Source organism: Mustela nivalis (assembly GCF_964662115.1).
Source record: "Mustela nivalis genome assembly, chromosome: 14".
NCBI lineage: Eukaryota > Metazoa > Chordata > Mammalia > Carnivora > Mustelidae > Mustela > Mustela nivalis.
Genome location: NC_139033.1, coordinates 63,135,978 through 63,156,388, shown reverse-complemented (window position 1 = coordinate 63,156,388; position 20,411 = coordinate 63,135,978). Strand labels below are relative to the sequence as shown.

Sequence of the window (20,411 nt, the reverse complement as noted above, 5' to 3'; positions counted from 1 at the left end):
GGTACTTGTGTCTCTTTGAATGAGCGGTTTTGTATTCTTTGGGTAAATATCCAGTAGTGTGGCACCTAGATTATAGAGTAGTTCTATTTTTAACTTTTTGAGGAACCTCCATACCAGTTTGCATTCCCACCAACAGTGCATAAGGGTTCCTTTTTCTCCACATCCTGGCCAACACCTGCTGTTTTTTGTCTTGCGGATTTTGGCTATTGTGACACATACGAGGTGATATCTCATCGTAGTTCAGTAAAGGGGTTTTATCTCCCTCATCTCTGGGCTTAGTTCAGGGCATGACACGGAGTATGTGTTACGGATGCTCACTTCTGGGTGCCTGCCTCAGGTGAGTGAGGTAGACATGTTTTCCTTAAGTTGGTGAAACTTTGTAATAGAACCAAATGGAGTCCATAACATTTTAGTATGTATATTCACATACATCCTAAAGACTCTAAGCATCGTAGTTTTAAAAAATGCCAACTGTTAAGATGATCACTTATTAGTAATTTCACTTAAATTTAATAAAGGATAAGGTATAATGTGGAATACAAAAAATACGCTGGAGAGTTGCCTTTCCAAATACAAATACCTTCGTAGTCCCACGTTTCCCATTCTAAATACTTTTTTTTTTACATAAAAAATATAATATCCGCCAAACACATGCTGTTTGCAAACTAGTAAGTACAAATAAGTGGAAATATTCTCCTTCTCCTAACTCTCAATATCATCTTTTGGGCTCAGATGTTTCATAATTACTCTGATAGGTAAAATCAGTCCAACCTATTTTAACTTGTGTGCAGTTTTGGAAATCTATACCATGTGCATAAGAACCTGGTTGTATTTAGCTGGGCTGACATTTCCATTGTCAAGTACAGTAACCAAAGCCAAGTTGTGACAGCATTTCTTGATACTTCTCTTAGGGACTATGTATCTATTTGTTTACTTATTTAATGTGACATTTCTTTCAGCAGCTACTCCTTCCATTTCTGGCCGTAATACGAAATCCTTCTTTTGTACATTGCGTAATACGTAAGAAAAGGAAAAAGAAATCCCAAATCCATTTCTTGGGTATCTTAACCACTGTATCCCACTTCACATGTTCCTCTTAATCTATCCTGGGTTTATGAAAATACTCTCTACCATGTTTCTTGGGGCCGTCCACTTGGAATCCTTTGAGAAGCAGCGTCTTCAGTGGTGCTGGCTGAGCTCTCAGGGGGACCTCTCCTGTTCTGAATTCTCTCTTTTTATTTATCAAGTGTCAGATGCTGTAACACGGAGACAACTCCCCCAGCTGGATTGTTGACCTCCTCATGTCCTTGAGTACCCCAGCTTCAGAAGCTCCATTTTGCCGCGACAGTCCCCTCCTCGCTTTTCACATGTGACCTTTCTCCTGCCCCTCCTTCCAACGATCTGTCAGAGAGTCCCCGATTTTTCTTTGCTGGCAAGGCACTGTTACCAGTAATTGCAGAAACCATTAATAAAATGGGAGGGGGGGGGAGCGGGGGAGAGGGAAGCGAGACACAAAGGGAGTAAGTATTGTACATAGCCCACAGGCTTTTCCCTCCCACACATATGATTCACTGTTGTTCCCACCTCACGTGGGAAAATGTTGTCCTGCTGAAAATACACCTTAAAGGCAGCTCTGCCTCAAAGATATCACATATGCATATTAATAACACACACTTTGTAGTGCCTAGAGTTGTTTTTAACGAAGCCAGCTGAAATACACCAGCAACTTTCTCATCTCCTCCTTTGCATTACGGAGGATCCCCAAGTGCGGGCTCCGTGGCGGCGGCCCCCCGAAGAGAGATGAAAGTGGCACCGTGAGTCACTCTCTCTGACGGAAACAGGGAGGAGAGGGAGAGCTTCGCTGGGCGAAATGAGTTCATCTTCTAGGAAGACGGAAGCTTCAGGAAGAGTTTCAGCACAGGAAATGGTCACAAATACCCATCAAAGAGTAAGTGACGGCAACAGCTGTGAGAGCAGAACAGGGGAAGGAAAGCCAGAGATGGACGTGGCCATATTTGCGGGAGGGTCTTTGCTTGAAGCTGCGTGAGAGAGAATTTCTCGAACCCTGAGATGACTTTTCCCCTCTGTCTTGTCTGCTGCTCTCCCATTGTCCTACAGGGCTCAACAGCTTGCTTATTTGAGAACAGATCGCCTCTGTGAGCCCGGCCAAACATAAACTTGAATTTCTTGGCACAATATAGTGTATTCTACCTATCAAGTTTACCCTCTGTGGAGCCCATGGCTCTTTTTCTAAAGAATGACTGATGCTTGGAGGCTCAGCAATGAGCAGCCCTGACCAATGAATCTTTGGCTTTGCTTTCGTTAGACCAACATAAGAGGCAGGTGTGATCTTTCTTAAAGACTAGTTAGTGCAGTGGCTTAAAACGTGGTGCTAATGAGACCAAAGTAAACGTTTTTGACACTTCATTGTTTAACTTTACGTAGAAGAAAATCTCTTTGGTGCTTATAGGATTTCCTCACAAAGACGAATAGTATGGACTGGCCAAGACAGAGCCATCGCCAGCACTGGGAAGCCACTGGTGGGGGCTCCACTGTTCCTGGGCTTCTCACAACCATCCCGTCATTCCATTCTGGGTGGAAAGGCCCCTGGGACTGGTCACAGCTTCCATCAGTGGTCTCCTATGATTCTCTTCCCACCCTAAGGATCTTGTACACCAAGGCCAGGTATCATTCTACTCATTCCAGTTTTATCTATGGCCCTGAAATTAAAACCAATTCTTTTTATCTCAATCTTCTGGGTCTGATTCCAGGTTTTTCTTGTAATTTTGACTCCCAATCTTCCTTATCACTCAACGTCTCAAATCAAATTGGATAATCTATTAGCCCTCAAATTATTTTCACTTTTTCTGATGTCTGTATCTGTGTTTCTGCTGTTACTCCTGGCTGGAATACTTTTTCCCCAAGTCTGTCTCTCAAAATTCTTTGATTTCAAGGCACTGTTCAAACCTCACCAGTTCCATGAAAAATGTTCTCTTCTCACAAATGAAGATAAACTCTCTTTTGCTTAGTTTGTACCTCTCTTAAGGGTTGTGAGGTATTTTCATATAATCATTTATTCCTTCAACAAATACTGAAGACCTCAAAGGGCTAAACATTGTGGCACATGGGAGATTGGCTATGAACCTATGTAACCTCCTTAAATTAGCAAGGTTAGCTATTCTAAGCAAGGTCTAGCTGTTCTAAGCTAGACCTTTCTAAGGTTCTAAGAAAGAAAATCCACAACTTTTGATAGTTTAATGTGATAGTCAAACATGGTATTACTGTATGGTTGGAGGCTATTTTCCACATGTTGATTCAAGGACTTTGTTAGTTTTACCCTTGTATTTTATTTATTAGTTATATATTGTTATGTAACAAATTAGCCCAAAACTTACTTGCTTAAAAAATAATGATTATGTCATAATTTATGTGAGTCATGGATTTGAAAGAGTTTGAGCTCGGTGGTTCTGATGTCAGGGTTTCTTATGAAGTTGCAGTAACGCTGTTGGCTGGGGCCGGCAGGTCCACTTCCAAGATAACTCACTCACAGCACCTCTCCACCTGCCCATTGAGTGTCCTTGTGGCAGAGCAGCTGGCTTTCCCCAGAGCAAGACATCCACGAAGGGGCAAGGTGGGATCTGTCTTTTATGACTTATACTCAGAAATCGCACTCTGTCATTATTTCTGCATTCTATGTGTTAGATAGAAGTGAGTCACCAAGTCCGACTCACATCCAAGCGGAGGAAATGAAGCATCAACTTTCAAGGGAGGAGTATCGAAGAATTCATGCACCTATTTAAAAACCAGCGCAGCACAAGACCCATCGTCCTTCCATGTGGTGGGGCTCTGCCATCATCTGGGGCCTCGATTCTTTAGCTTCTGACATGCAGAAGATGCAGTCATGGAGAAGGCTCAGCAATTTCTTAAAAACATCATCTGAAAAATGACACATATTCCATCCCTTCTCATTCAATGATGTGTATCCCGGGTGGCCACCCTTGGATCCAAGGAGTGGCTGTGAAGTGTCGTCTCTCATTGGGCAGCCATTTGCCAATGACAACACCCTGTACCCGCACCTGCCCCAAAGGTCAGCTTCTCCAAGGCGGGGACCACTGTCCTTTTATCCCTCATTATACACATAGCACAGGACTGGTGCAGAAGAGGTGCCCTTTAAATATTTCACGGAAGAACGAATACATGAATGATGGGATGGCAGCATTACTTTTCTGTATATTTCAAAAGATAGACCCAGGTTTGCTTCTTAACTGCAATACAGACCAACTACACTACTCCAATCTTATTTACAACTCAGCTGTGGCATATGTGTCTATGCTCAAAACTACCTAGGCGTGATGGTTCTCTTGTTATTTCTTATGAATTATTTATTTTCTCCCCTCTGAACTTTCTTCAAATGGCACATACCAAAAGACTAGTTCTTTACTAAAGAATATTATATAAAGGCAAGAATGTTCAAAGCTTCTCTGCATCACTACACAAACAATTCAAGTAAGATGCTGCAAATGCTAAAGTGATGGGATCACAGGGTAGCAGAGATAAGAAATAAATTGTCATAGCAACCAGAGGACCTCAGTTGGAATGACTGTACTTCAACTTGAAAGGTGGTTCTAAGAGCTTAAATACACACAAAGAAATGGCTAATTTTATAAAGACGTCATTTAAATACAAGAGAATCTCTTTAAACTTTTTCTGAGTGAATATAATTTGGAAACACTGTAATGTGGGAAAATACCAAATGAGAGCATTAATGAAGCTTCATCCTAATGTTTAATAAGAATGTAATTTGGTTCATTGTTGAACACTCATTATGGTTTTATTTTATTTTAGAAAAAATAAGTTATTGTTCATTTGGGGACTACAATGGCAATGGACATTTAGCACAGAAAAATTGGAAAATGCAGAAAATATAAGAGAATAAAAAGATAATCCTACCACCCAGAGTAAAGTAATTTAAAAAACATTTTTAGTGTGTATACACACTTGAAAGAGAATTATGAGAGTTGAGTATGAGAATTAGACCCAATCATTTAAAATTAGGTATCTTAACCTTGGCTACACAATAGATGTACCTGGGAAGATTTAAAAAATACTGATGTTTGGACCTTACCCTTGACAATAAAATTCCTATGTATGCTAAAATTGCTATGTATGCCAAAACTGAGATTGCTCATATATTTTCATTTAGCATGTTGATTTTTTATGTTCTCTCATAACCATTTCTACATGTCTTTAACATTCTGGAAAACACGATTTCTCATTACTGTATAATATTCTATAATTGAATTATAGAATAATTACAAATTACAATAAAATGATTATAGAATAATAGGACAATGATAAATTATAAATTAAATAAATTTTATAAACTTACATGATTATCCCTATATTGTTTGCCCTCTTGACTGTTCCCATATTTTTGGTATCATAAATTATTTTGTAACCAATGTTCGGATTTAAACAGAATCTGCCACACAGTAGGGTGCGCAATAAGTGTCGATAAGTTAGGAGATAGAAATCTCTCTGGAACTCTCTGATTAGAACACCCTCTGACACCATTCGCTGAGTTTGGTTCCCACAACTACCCTGTAAGGGCAGTAAGTCGATTTTATTTTCCCCATTCTACAGCAGAGGAAAGGAAACTCACCTTTGATATAAAAGTTCAGCCCCTGAATCTGAAGCCTTGTCTGGCTTGTTTGTCTCCAGAAGGCATGCAAAAGCCCGGAGACTCTCTTGCATTGGCTCCTGCTTCTCAAGGCATTCCTTCCTTCAAAAATAAATTTGAGCAGCAGGGAAAGCTGATCTTCTTAGTTGTGGGGCCAATTTCCTATTATTAGGTGTCTCAAGGGACTTGACTTCGTATTATTAACACATTAAGGTTTTTATTTTTTTTATTATGTCAGAAGAAGCTGCAGTTGTCATCCTAAAAATCCTTTGAGAATGATTGCGACACCGGCTAGCTGTTCCTCTGCTCGCAGGAGAGAGAGGAGCATGGGTATATCAAACAGTTCAAAAGCACTTTTAAAGTTTTGTCTTAATGGAAAATAGAGCAAAATGTTACAAAATGATTATGGAAGCAGGAAAGCATAATGAAGGCTCTAATGTTTGAAGAGACGTTCCCTCGTCTGCCAGCCACGTGTAAGACTTGGCCAAGGCTGGTGGCCACTCAGAGATTCACTCGAGGTACCGTTTCAATCGAGGAACAGGTCCCTCTCGTATTGCACCATTAATAACACCTTATTGAACCCTCAGGTTAGGCTCTAAAGACATCAAGTACGTATGTGAATTAGACCCAATCATTTAAAATTAGATGTCTCAACCTTGGCTACAGAATAGCTATATCTGGGAAGATTAAGAAAAGCATTGATGTTTGGACCCCTCCCTTGACAATTAGGATCAGAATTTCTTGAGATAAGAGCAAGCATCAATAGTTTGGAAGCTCTCAGGGGACCTTAATGTGCAGCAAGGTTGAGAACCCCTTGTTTAAGCTCAGTGAGCATCTTCCCCTGGGGAAGAGGAGAGTGGGTGAGTGCGGGTTCAACAGGAGAAGGGTTGGGAGGTGAATGAATGACAGTACCTCTCTGTGTACTGGGGACTACAGATTTTAAAATTTACATATTAAAAAATTCAAAGACCTAGGATCTGCAATCAAAGGGCAACACGATCTTTTATATCAGGAAGAAGGTGTGAGTGTCCCTGTTGGAAATGTGTAGGAGACTTTGGGAGGGGCACCACAGTTCCCCCAGACTGATAACCTTCTTGTCGGGGGCTCAGAGTTTCCACTAGATGATCCCCCTTGAGTTGTCATTAGCTCGCTTCTGTTAAAAGAAGCCTTTTACTGACTACAAAGATAAAATAATAATGAGTTTACCAAGTACTGAAAAGTTCTGAAATTGAAGGAAAAGCAATTAAGGGTTGAAAAGGCAAATATTTCCAAAAGAGACCTTAAAAGCAACCTTTGAAGCAATTGACAATGTTTAAAATTCTCAAAAATTGCTTCGTCAGATAAAATCCCAACAAAGTCCAGACTGCCGCCTAATCTCCATGAAGTCCAGTGCCATGGACAAAGTCTTCTTGAGCTCATGGAAGAACATTGGCTCCAACAGCCTACTTTTCACCTCTGGAAGGGCAGGAAAAGAAACTGTCGCTTGGAGAAGGACCCAGTGGTGGCAGCTGGCCATTTGCTGAGCCTCCTCATCAAAGGGTTCAGCACAGACCCCTGCAGCCTAGCACTGTTTCTGGAAGTTGGAGAACAAGTTCAGTTTATGCACCTGGCCAAACGCAGAAGTCCCACAGCATTCACCTCCCCTCTCCCCACACTCTGCCCCGCCCCCTACTGGCCTTAGTTCCCATATTTATTGGATTCATCATTTTTTTTTTTTCAACCAAGGCATTGTTTCTCTTAAATATCATTTCTTTCGCCTCTAGGGATATTGCATACACATTTATTAACGAGACTGTTGGGTGATGTCATTGTAAATCTTGCACGTGTTGGATGATTTGCTTAGCTTACAAGACACCCAGAATCTACAAAACGACTGGCAGTGGTTTGAGCATTTCGCCTGCCCCCCGTGTGGCAAGAGGTGGGTGAAATTGCAAGGATAAAAACCCAGCCTACCACTGACTTGGTTGCTTTTAGTGTCACTCTCACCGCCCTACTCTGAGGCACCAAACTGCATGTCCTTACAGGTGCTGTTAAAGCAATTGTACAAAAAATCCTAAAACGGAGGGAAAAATAATCGTCTCCTTTCGTGGTTTTGTATGGTGTCTCCTTTGCCAAAAACTGGGCACCACCTCTTGATTCATACTCCATTTCTTAAATTTTTACACACACACACACACACACACACACACACACACACTCACACCGCTAATGAACGTGTGGAAAAAACCAAAACAACTCAGGTGGCTGATTCAGAAATCATTTACTTTCAACACCTGCCAAGTGGGGGAGCTGCAGACCCACAGACCACTGGCGGTCCCGCTTTTTCCATCCCATTAGTGCTGCGCTTACCTGATTCAAGCTTCAGGCAGACCCTCCCATATTTAGCATTGGGTTCTTAGCCCTTTTCTTTCCTGGTGATTTTACCCTGGTGATCAATGTGATGTAAATCCCTCTATGTTGCCCCATGATAGAGGAGCGGAGTGGGGACAGCGTGGTCACTGACACAGTCCTCAAAGAAATGGATCCTGGTCAGACGTGTGCATAAAATGTAAAGAAGAAATAACTAGCCATTGAAAATCATGATGCAGAAATTGTGTTTCTTGGGGAAGGACTCTTAGCTTTAACAAGTTCAGTTTTAAAAACGTTGTATACGACTGCTGCTTAGTGAAAATACAGGATTGATGGAGAAAATAAAGATGTGGGGGGAAATGTAGCCTAAAACCCTGGGATGTGGAGAAATGCAGTAAGGTGAGCCCAGCCCTTTTTTGGTTTTTGGGTTCATCACGCATAACCATGTGCGTACATGTTTCTGAGCTGTCATCACATCTAATGGATACTTAATCCGAATCTTATTATTTAAAGTGTACTCAACATCTTCATTAGAGCCATAAAAACTTAAACTTAAAGCCAGTCTACTGTTTGGAGCTGTAGCAGAGCAATGCTCTGATCATTTTATTTAGATTAGAGGGAGACGGGAAAGTTCGGATTTTTGAAAAGTGGGATCCCACGCTTAAATGAGAAGCATCTGGTGTCACCATTAGGTGGCGCACTGCAGCCACCGATCCCTTGGGCTGGGTGGACGTGAGCTGCACCAACGCGGCCGAAGTACCTGGGCCCTTTGCTCGACCTTTCTTTTAACCGTTTAAGATTGCAGAAGACAGTGTGCGGGGAAGCCAGCAGCAGGAGTGTTTCTGCGCCTCTGACACTCTTTGTTTTAACATTTGGTCTTTAGCTGCATGGGCTGCTGCTTCAGATCCCTCTGCCCCCCTGTGGTTTCCCAGCCGTCTGCCCCCTGCTGTGTTAGCTCTTCCTTTCAGCGACAAGATTTTCATTGGCAGCTACACCCTCCCTACATGTCAGAACCTACACTCGATTTGGACTGAAGCCTCCCTCGTTTTTGTATCTGCTGCATTTGCCGTGGGTCCGGAGAATTAGTCTCATGGGATGCTGTGTGTTGTAACAATTGGTATTCGAGAATCCTATCCCTGCCTTTCAACGTTGGGCAAAAGCAGAAAAGAATAGTCAAGAAATGAAATCACTGTAATTACCGGGGCTCTCAGCATCTGCTAATGTAACACTTTTCCTTTAATCATGTCCTCTAACACGTAACCTTTACTTTCCCAGGTCACACTGGCTCCAGGGACAAATGCCAGAGCTCAGTCAGCGATCATAAGGCGGCAGTCATCGCCTTTGGCTCCAGGTCCTCCACCCAGCAGACCCTTGGGACCCAAAGTTCCCAAATTTGCTGCCTTACTCCTGGCAGCTTCCGGCTGTGCAGACCCTTCTCCTTGGAGGCCATTCTGACTTCTTTGCACGTGGCACTCTACCCTAGTTCCTTACTCGGGAAAGGGACGTCGCTGCTGCCCACAGTGGAGTGCCACTCCCCTTGTTGCTTTGTCCATCCATCAGTCCTATCTCAAGGAGGTGCTCCCAAGGCTCTCACAAGGCTGAGCCTGGGTTTTCTGGATTTTATCAGGCTCTCACTCGGGGAACTTGGAATGCATTCCCCGGAAGCTGGATTGGAGCAGATTTCATCAAACCTGCAAGTGTCCCTTGTCACCAGCAGGAAAGCCATATTCCAGGATGAAGCCTTAGCCCCTCAAGTAATGCATGACTTCTTTTGCCTCTAGCTGTATGGCCTTACTTCAAATCATGGCCTTTCCATCTCCTGGCATGCCATCTTGGGTAAGTTACCTTGTTTCTCTCTGCCTCAGTCTCCTGATAGGTAGCCCCAAGCTCACCTTCCTGTAGTTGTGAGGACTCAAGGATTCAGTGCATGTGATGGGCTTAGAACAGAGCCAGGCTCACAGTAAGCTCACACCCAATGTCAGCTCCTACTGGGATGAAAAAGTTTTGGTCTTTATGTTCCAGCCACTGAATCCTGGTTCCTCTTTTTGCAAAGGGCCAATTGAGACTTACTTTCAGGATGTCTGATTTTTTTTTTTTTAAAGATTTATTTATTTACTTGAGATACACACACACACACACACACACACACACACACACACACAATGTCAGCTCCTACTGGGATGAAAAAGCACACACACAGTGCTAGAGTGAGGGGAGGCGCAGAGGGAGAGGTAAGGAGGGAATCCTCAACTGTCTCTGTACTGAGTGCGGAGCCCAACACAGATCAATCACAGAACTGTGAGATCATAACCTGAGCCAAAATCAAGGGTTTGTCACTTAACTGACAGAGTCCCCCAAGACACCTTAGGATGTCTGATGTTTTGACCCAGACTACCCAAATCCTAGAGGATTGGGGGCAGTTTTAACTTGCTATGTCTACCCTTCCATGAAATTTCCTTGAAATAAACATGTTAAAAGACTACTGATAGGAAAATTACTATTGACTTGGTGCCAAGACTAGAAAGTGGAAGCAAATTCCCCAGTTTGCTTTGTACTTGGGGTGTAGTTAGACATTCATTTATTTATGTTTTAGCCACCAGTCTCCCTTTCTCCTTCTTAAGAGTGCCCTGGAGTTCCTCTGGGAAACCACTTTCTTTCATTCTCAGCCATGTGAGATTGGGTAGGATTAAACCTCCCCCTGATGGACTATGGCATCAGACTACCCCACCTCCTTTGGCTGCTGTAATTGGTTCTGTGAGGGACCTCTAAACCAATCTGGACCAAAGAAACCTGAGGAGACATTTGCTGGGGTGTCTGGGAAAGAAAAATGCAACAGTCCTTCCCAAATACTACAGAAAAAGACATTTCTTCCTCCTGGTGATGAGTGAAGATGTGAGGTCTGGAATTTGATAACTTTAGGAGGAAGTCAGCCTCGGGGAGACAACTGGGCTCTTGGCCATATCTTTCCAGCCTCTGGATCCAACTTTACCACAGTTTCCTCTGGCTCATTCGGCTACAACTCATCCAATTTCCTTTATTAAATCAATCTGAGTTGAGTTTTTGGCTACTTGCACCATAAAAGGTCTGTCTCTACCGAAACTCTGTGTCAATGTCAATATTCCTATGGCAGAGAAACAGATCATAGTCTTATGAGATCACATTTGAAAGTGATTTTTGCCCTCTCCTTTATATTGAGATGTCTCAAATGTCTCAAAAGTTCAGAGCTTTGTGTATTTACATACAACCTCTCTTGATTTGCAAATCCAGAGTGGGGTCCTTTGTTAAATTGTATTTCCAGGAAGGTGTTCCATCTATCAATGAAGAAATGGCTTTTCTCGCACTTCTCTTAAGTAAAGTAATTCAATGTTTGGCACATGGCAAGTGCTCATGGAATGTTTAAGAAATGGGGTTTTCTGGTTACTTGAATTTCTGATTAATTGAAAGTTAATTAGAAACTCTCCCCTCCAACACACATAACCTACCATTTCCTCTCTTTAGAAAATCTTTGTAAAATATATGAGTGCACTTTCTTTCCTTAGTAATTACAGTATGGCGAGCATAATTGCATTTTTGATGATTAAGAATTTTACAGTGCCTCAGGGTTATCAGTCAGAGTATAAATTCTCATTGTATAATATTTTACATGGAGAACTTGGAGGAAATCGGGCTAAATGTGGATTGATCCTGGGACATTCTCTAGAAGTTTCTTTTTTTAAAAAAACCCAATATCCACCAGTTTTTGCTGTCCTTTGAATTATTCTCTAAAGAAGTGGTTTGTGCAAAAAGTTTGATCAAAATCTTGATTAAAGAAAATTGTTTTTTAAATAAATCCTTTTAACTCTAGCATCGGTGTGCAGTAAAATTATTAATGCGGGGGAAGACTGGAGATCGGTGTGCGGGAAACCTGCTATAAAAGGGAGTTGATGTTAGCATTAGGAGATTCAGTGGTGAGTTTATATTAAGGATTAAGTTGGATTGTGTAGAGTCTCAGAAAGGACCCAGGCCGTCCTGGTGATGGGGAACCTGAGGAATGAGCTAACTGGATGTTGATGTCAGGGTGTCTGGTTATTATGGTTTGTTTATGGTTCATTTATGAGTATGCCAGGCTATCTGGTTGTTACGGTTCATTCTTGTCCTGTTTCTTTTGTAGAGGGATGGCCCCACATTTCCAGACGTTCCCATATCCTGTGAATAGCCAGCCCTGGTTGGTTATGTAGAGAGATTGACACAGAGGGAACATATTAGGCAAACACATACTGTCCTGGTCGTCTTTTCTGCAGGTTTTTCTTCTCTCCTTTCTTTTCACCAGTAGTCAGATAAGGTTTTGAGAATTCAGGGATTTGAGATCAGGGTCATTAGTTCTTTTAATCCATCAGAGTGTGCTTACTAGCCAGATTCAGAGAGTAGAGGGGGACACAATAGCTCATGGAGTGTTATGGGCTGAGCTGTGCCCACCCACCAATTCATATGTTGAGGTCCTCACCCCCAGGACTGAACAATGTCATCGTACTTGGAGATAGGATCTCTGAAGAGGTAATGAAGGAAAATGAGGACATTCAAGTGAGCTTCATTGAATAGGACTGCTGCTTTTTACAAGAAGAAGAGAGAGAAGTACAGACAAGTACAAGGAGAAGATGACATGAAGACAAAGAAAAGTAGTTTGGTCATCGTCAAGCCAAGAAGAGAGATCTCAGAAGAAAAATCCCTGCTGACATCTTGAGCTTGGACTTACTCACCTCCAGACTGTGAGAAAATAATTTTCTATTGTTTTGAGGCACTGTGGCTCTGGGTTCTGACAGTCCTAACTAAGTGAAGCACGGAGATGGCTGAGAAAGAGCAGGCCGACCACCCGTGTGTGGCCAAGGATGGGAGGGAGAAGCTGCAGATTATGTCAAGAGGATGAAGGGGTCTCGCCAACATCCAGGAAGCAGAGATCAGGTCGCAGAACATGGAAAGGCACTGGCTGGGGACCAGCAGGTGCTGGTGAGTCCTCCCTTTCATTTCAATCCCCTGGAAGTTGCAGTTCCCATTTTCCCACCCTCATCCCAAGGCCTTCTAAGCCATGAAGAGGCTGGGTTCTGGGATAGTTCAGAAAGTGGCATCAGATGAGTGAAAGTTTGTTCTTGTATTTTTTTTTTTTTCCAGCCTAATCTGTCCTTTGCTGGAGTCGTCCTTCATGTGAGTGTTGATGTTACTGACCTACTGTCAGCAGGACATGCCGTTGAGCTGTATTTATAGTAGTGATGATGAATGAAGCTTGAGTGAGTGAAACTCTCTCACCACTCTGCCTGTGAATAAGGTTTCTCCCATTTGGGGAGAAATTACAGGGGTTTCCTGGAAGACGATATATTTGCTGGAGGACTGGTTGGAGACACAGTCCATGATTGGGGGATGAGCTTCTCTTCATGCAAAGTTTAATGGCATCTTTTCTTCCTCCTTTAAAAATCAGTTTTAACCTCAGTCACTCCTCATTAGCACCATGCTATGCTCATGTTATTTATAGACAAAATAATTTACTCCCAAGCCAACCAGCCATTACTGCAGTGGCTGAATAATGTGGAGATTACAGAGATGAGTTTCGTGGAGATTGAGATCTCCCAAGGCTCAGCTCCCACAGGGCAGACAGACAGGGGGGATTCTAACATGAGAGAGAGAGGGAGAGAGAGAGAGAAAGTCTGAAATGTGTTATAATAAAAGTATGAATGGATTTCATTTGGAGAAACAAAGGAAAGAGAGAATGTTCCCAACTGGGCAGTCATCTGGGGGATGAAGGGCCTTGACTCAGGCCTTAGGAGAGGTGTAGAACCACAACAGGTATAGACCAGGGGAAGGGCATTTGAGGAGGAGAGAATGACTTGGACAAAAGCACAGGGGCCGAAGAGAACAAGGTTTGTTTCAGAGCAGAGAATAATCCTTGAAGGCCCAGGCAGAGTATGTAGAGGTCAAGTATGATCAAAGAGATTGGTTTAGGTAAGACTGAAGGTGATGGCTGCAGCTTGAAGGTGGCTGGCTGTGACTGCCAGGTTGAGGAAAAGACCCGAGAAAGACATTGATCCACAAAGATCCTTAGGACCTGAGGAGAGATGGAGGCAGATAAAACCCTGAAGAAAAACACTAGCTTTTGAGCATACTTCTGGTTGAATGAGGACCAAAGGGGAATACAATGAGAAGTAGAGAAATCTGAGGCTTAAGGGATGATAATTGAGGGGGATCAAATTGAAGTTATCTGTTACCTCAGTGAAGTAGGTAACAAGGTAATCTGGTTGTGGTTTAGTCGGGGCTTGAGAAGGTGGAAAAGAATCTGAAGAGCTGTGAAGAGTTAAAAGGGATCAGTAGACAGTCTTTGCTCAGACAGAGATTGCTCAATGGACCCCGTGAGGTGGAATTAGATGGCAAGGACAAGGGGCAGATCCAATCTGCTCCATTATGTGGATCTCCAAGCCCTGTCCAGTCCTGCAACAATGGTCTGTGGTTCAAAATGGCAACTCCAAGCAAAATGGCTGAGTGGAATAATGTGAGACTAAAAATTGCAGAGGAGGGTGTGGATGTGGATGAGTGGGTTCCAGAAAACCAGCATTTTGAAAGCATATCTGGGAAAATGGAGCAAGAATAGCAGGGGATTGAGTGAGGAGGTAGAGATTAAGGAATTAAAAGCCTTGAAGACAAAAGACCAGGTTCAGCAGCAGTGAGAGAGGATGGGAGACGTGGAAAGATCACTGCATACATCAGATGTTGCCAGTCTTTATTCCTCCCGCCCCCCAAAAAAGTGAAAATAATGAAATTGGCAGTTTCTCTAGATGAACCCAATCAACAACATCCTTTTGTACTTTCTGGTGTGTAAATATACATCACAGTTTGCGGATGATAATAGGTTAGGGTTAGAGCAGAAAGAGCAGAAGGATTTCTTCTAGATCTATGTTGAATAATGAGAAGGAAGGGACATTATCCCTCATCTCAATCATTATGTTCTTTGATGATAATCTTTGGAAAGAGAATCTCAGCCTGCATTTCCCCTGACATTCTTTTTCAGACGTGTGCTAAGTTATAGCAGGGTTTCTTCTAGGAAGTTCCTACTTCCCTTTCATTGGCTGGAGCAGGAATATAAAGCAGTACCTGGAAACAGAACACAAATTCTTATGAGTTGTGGTGTCCTGAATTGATGGGCTTTGGGGAGACTGAGAGGCCACCATCGAATCTAAACAGGCACGACAGTGTCTTATATTTCGACCCTCAGGAGGTCTAGGTAGCAGGGCTCTTTTGCTACTGGCCTGAATACTAGCGTCTGTGCTGCCTATATCTGAAATCTACCGAGAAAAAAGCGATGCTGGTTCTCAAGGTAGAGGATACAGGTTCTGTCCAGCAGCCATTAGGTGGTGCTGCCTAACCAACATTCCCCACTCCTTTTCAACACCCTGATGAGTCCTTTTGCCTTTGCTGTGGGTTTCATGTTCTGTGATAATCTTGAAAAAAGATGGAAGTGGCTGAAATTTATCTATCACTCCCTTGAAACATCTCTGATTCTTTCTCTTTTTTTTTTTTTTCCCCTCAAGAGTAGCCAGTAACTGTAGTACAGAAGCCCAGGATGGGAAATGGCCGCTCAGACAGAAACAGCCACGGATACCTGAACAGCACTCACAGCACTTTCCGCTTTACGAAGAGTCTTCATGCTTTACGTCAGAGTTCCTGCATTATAGGAGGTAAATGCTCAAAAGGTCGTTGAATGAATACATGAAGTATTGTGTGGAGACAAAAATGAATGTAGAAATCGCATCAAAGTTACCTTATGAAAAGAGGTGGATGTTCCTGAGGACTGAGAAATAGAAAAATTGAAACAGAAAAAGCAACAGCAACAACAATTTATATTAAAGACAGACTATCAACTCCCCTTGTTTCCAAGTAGGTTCTTCATGAAAGATTAAAGATGCCATTTCCCATTGCAGACTGCTACATGGAACATACTACTTTTCTTTTTTTTTTTTTTTTAAGATTTTATTTATTTATTTGGCAGAGATCACAAGTAGGCAGAGAGGCAGGCAGAGAAAGAGAGAGAGAGGGAAGCAGGCTCCCTGCTGAGCAGAGAGGCTGATGTGGGGCTCGATCCCAGGACCCTGAGATCATGACCTGAGCCGAAGGCAGCGGCTTAACCCACTGAGCCACCCAGGCGCCCCTGGAACATACTACTTTTCAATCGTCCTGAAGGATTGTGGGGGCAAGCAGTGCAAAAAGTTATTAAAAGCAGTACGTCTAGTTGTTCTCACTATTTTGCAGAGGATTTTTATTTACCCCTCGAAATCCATAATTCTAATTTAAATAAGCGATGAAATTTTCCAAGGTGCATTTCACACCAGTTTCTCTAACTCTTCCATATGGTATGTTCTTGGGAAGGAGAGAGATACAAACTTTGATTCCGGCTCTCCATTTTGATGTTCACAGGGGAGGCATTTTGGCCCAACGTGGTGGTAAACTCCAGGAATTGTATCAGGTGGATTCTTCTTTTGGAGACCCTGGGAGATTAGGTGTGCCCACAGATTCTTGTACTGCCTTCTCCAGGGCTGGCTGACTCTTTACAGGGATCCCCTGCTGTGTCCACGGGTCTTCAGGTTCCACCCTAAGAACTCTTAGGATGCTGGGATTTCAGGTTCCTGCCCAGAGTGAGCTTAGGACTATGGTAACAAAAAGTCTACATATTTTAAAAATATAAGTACATAATTACATAAATATTGAGTTCTATAAATAAGAGTTTAAAAATACGCCTTGTTCGTTCTTCTGATCTGATTCTCTATCAGAAGTCGCCCTTGTTATGCGTGGTGCGTGTCTCTTCCAATTCTTTCCTATATTGTTTCATTTCCTGTGGTTCTAGAAATCTCTTTGTCTCATTTCCTCTGCATTTGTAAGACACACACACACACACACACACACACACAGACACCTCCAATTTTCTTTTCATTTTCTAAACCCCAAATGGCTACATAGTATCCCATTGGATCTATGCGTCACAATTGATTTCACCGTTTTTCTACTGATGCTTGTTTTCTTGTACTATGCATCCCCCCCCCCTTTTTTTTGCTGTTATAGCTGCTGCTACAATGAACTACACTATAAATGCAGATATCTTTGCTGTCTCAGGACTGCTTTAAACTGGGTGTGCCATGTGAGGGGAAAAAAGCACTCTCTGGTTTTGTGCAGGGATCGGAGGAAGACTCATATTTCCAGACTTTGGAGGAGTCCTTGTTTAGGCTCCAACTGAATACATATTTTAATACCTCTTGTCCGGGGCGCCTGGGTGGCTCAGTGGGTTAAAGCCTCTGCCTTCTGCTCAGGTCATGATCTCAGGATCCTGGGATTGAGCCCCACATGGGGCTCTCTGCTCAGCGGTGAGCCTGCTTCCTCCTCTCTCTCTGACTGACTCTCTGCCTACTTGTGAGCTCTGTCTGTCAAATAAATAAATAAAAATCTAAAAAAACAACAAGAAAACAAAACAAAAAAACCCTCCTGTCCATGGTGCGTGGTGGTGCTGGGGCTGGTCTGCCCCTCCCCCACTATTTTACATTCGTCATTCCCAGAGTTTTCTCTGAGTGTGTTTATAGTCGTCTCAAGAAAATTATACCTATTCCATCAGTGCCCCCCTACCTCTTTTCTTCATATTTATCTTTTTAAAAAATAGTAGTTAATTTCTTTTTTAAACATTTATTTATTTATTTGAGAGACAGAAAGAGAGAGAGAGAGAGAGAGCGCAAGCGTGAGTGGGGCAAGAGGCAGAGGGAAAGAGAAAACCCAAGCAGACTCCCAATGGACAGGAAGCCACGGGCCAAATCTCATGACCCCTGACATCTTGACCTGAGCCCAAAACAAGAGCTCAGCCTCCTGAGCCACCCAGGTGCTCCAGTAGTTAATTTCTTTATAGAAACCATGCCATGCCCCCCCCCCCCAACCCTTTTCTTTCCATGACTTCCCTTTCTTTTTAAAAACGTCCTCCCTCCCACTCATGTCTTTCCTCCATTTTGAAAGCACAACTCTACCTGTCAAGTTTCTTCTGGAACACTTCCGGTGGAGCTACATGTTCTCCAGGGACTTTCTGGGTTTAAAAGAAAAATAAGCAGGTGACCCATACGCAAGCTCTCTGTTATCTCCTTCCTGGTGAGTCAGGATGGGTGAAGCACAGGGTGGGGTTGGGGGGCAGTGGGTACCATCTCTCAGCAGGCAGCTGTCGTGCAAGCACAGTCCACATCCAAGATTGCCTCCTGGCAGCCTGCCGAGACCAAGACGACTGTGTGGGGGTGGCAGAGAGCTTTTGGGGATTCTGGGAATCACCACCTGGATGGTGTGGTTTCAAGGCGGCTCATCTTTTCAGGGTGGATCTTTCTTAGAGTTTACCAGGAGAGTAGTTTGACCAAGATCGTGAAGTTGAGAAACATGGCTGTGGTCATCATGGGTTCAAAGAAGCCAGAGAGATGGTGGGTATATAAAGAGAAGAAGAGTCCCGAGATGGAGATAGGGGAAAGCAACGTTGTATTATAGAATTTTAACTGGGATATTTGCTAATCTGGATATATCAAACCATGTCATAATAGGATTTTATTCTATTTATGGGGAAAGGTTATAAAGTGATTAACTATCTAACAATGTGTCCTCTCCCATGTCACTAGTATATATATGTGACACAGACAACGTAAGTTAGGTGAAACAAATCAGCTTTTTCTTTGATGAGTGAACCGATCGGATCATGCATGGTTGGCGTGGCAGTAACCATAATTTCCAATGAACAAGATTTGGTTCAGTTGTCTAAGGACTGGGTATTTGGAAATGAACTTGCAGCTGGATCGTTGTCACTGTGACATCCTCAAACTATCATCCTGAAAGTCTCCAATCTTCTACATAGAAATAGTCACAGATTCTCTGGACCAAGATAGAGAGTGAAGTATGTTGCCATGTTTTGTTTTCCAGAATCTAAAATAAAAGAGATTAAATCAAAGCAAAAATCAGTGCCCTTGGTCCAGTCTGTGATTTGCCTTTATTGTTCTGCAAGAAGCCTCGCACATGGAAAATTATATCTCCTATCATTTCTCAACTTGTGCTGTCTCACCTGAGAGTGATTTGAGCCCCTGTCCCTCAACATTTCCTTTATGACTCCAAGATTAAAGGGCCATATTCCATGTTATTTTTATTGTCTCTTTAGGAGAGGTACAAAGATAGTAACTCTTCAGTAGAGAAGGGAATTGTATACTATCTGAGCTGGAAATACCAAGGTCAGCATATTAGCAAGATGACTACCAAGGACATACACAGTATTTCTGTATCTTTCAAAGTGAAGGTGTTCCCAACAATAAAAGAGAAATTATCTTGGTACAAGCTCAAAATACCATTTTTGTGTGCAATATAATTACATTCTTCTTCTTTGACCAAAATAGAATACTTAGTTGATTGCTCAATCAAAAAAGTCAGCCAAGGAAAGGAATCATTAAAGAAGAGCTTGCACAAATCTTATGGGCCTTATTTAAACTTGAAACCATAATTACAGCCTAATTCACCAGCCTTGGGAAGTAGGTCAAGACCTCATCCTTAAGCGGGGACTTGCTTATTCACGTTGTTCATTGGCTCTCATGCACAAGCTACACTCAGAGCATCCTTCACAATGGTCACTCTCTTACGTGCATGGAGAAATTTACAGAAACTTACAAGGTAACCCGAGAGGAGTACTTATCTAGATTTTTATAATTTTCTCCCTTTATGGTTGTTTTGCTCGCACTGAATATAAAAGTATTTTTTAAAACAGCCGACTTTTATTGTCTTTTTTCAACACATTTAAAGTGGTTTTTATAGAAATAGATCTTTTGATCTGTGTTCATATTAATTCTTTTTAATGAAGCTTAAATTGCATAATTACAGTAACAAGTACAACTAGCATCCCGGGATTTAGGAGAAAGGACCTCCTTCTTTTGCTAAGCGTCGAACTCAGGGGCCTGAGCAGAATTGTTGGGGGCGGGTGGTTACGATTGGTCTACTGGTTGGGCGGATTTGGCAGTCCATGGGCTCCAACCAGTGTATTTTATAGAGGGCAATGAGAACCTCCGTTAATATTTCCCAGTTGGATGAGGCTGTTTAAGAGATGGCTTTTGAATCATTATACTCAGATATATGGGGCCTTGTGTCACTGAGCAGCTCTTCTGTATTTTATTGTATCAGCATAAAGAATGGTAGCCCTTAGATAATGTCTCCTGTCTTTACACATTTGCAGCATATTGTCCCTTAAAATAGGGACTTGTCTTGGGAGTCAGTGAGTCTGTATTCAGGTAACAAGACTGTATACATTAATGAATTCTGTGTATTAGAATACTTCTGAGTGGAGAGTTTCTCAAATTCCTTCTAGTTTATTCTTTCTTTT

The 20,411-nt window shown here is 42.5% G+C and overlaps 1 long non-coding RNA gene across 2 annotated transcripts in view; it reads left to right on the top strand.

The window, feature by feature from the left end:
• The window catches only part of LOC309847958, a 39,067-nt gene extending 23,009 nt beyond the window's left edge, over nucleotides 1–16,058 (top strand). The window contains exons 2-5 of one of the 2 annotated variants that reach the window (XR_014302745.1): nucleotides 9,305–9,865; nucleotides 12,519–13,012; nucleotides 13,175–13,207; nucleotides 15,585–16,058. This is a non-coding gene — a long non-coding RNA (uncharacterized lncRNA). Of the gene's footprint in view, nucleotides 1–9,304; nucleotides 9,866–12,518; nucleotides 13,013–13,174; nucleotides 13,208–15,579 lie in introns of both variants that reach the window. The other variant, XR_014302744.1, reaches the window with a different exon arrangement.
• The last annotated feature ends 4,353 nt before the right edge of the window (nucleotides 16,059–20,411 follow it).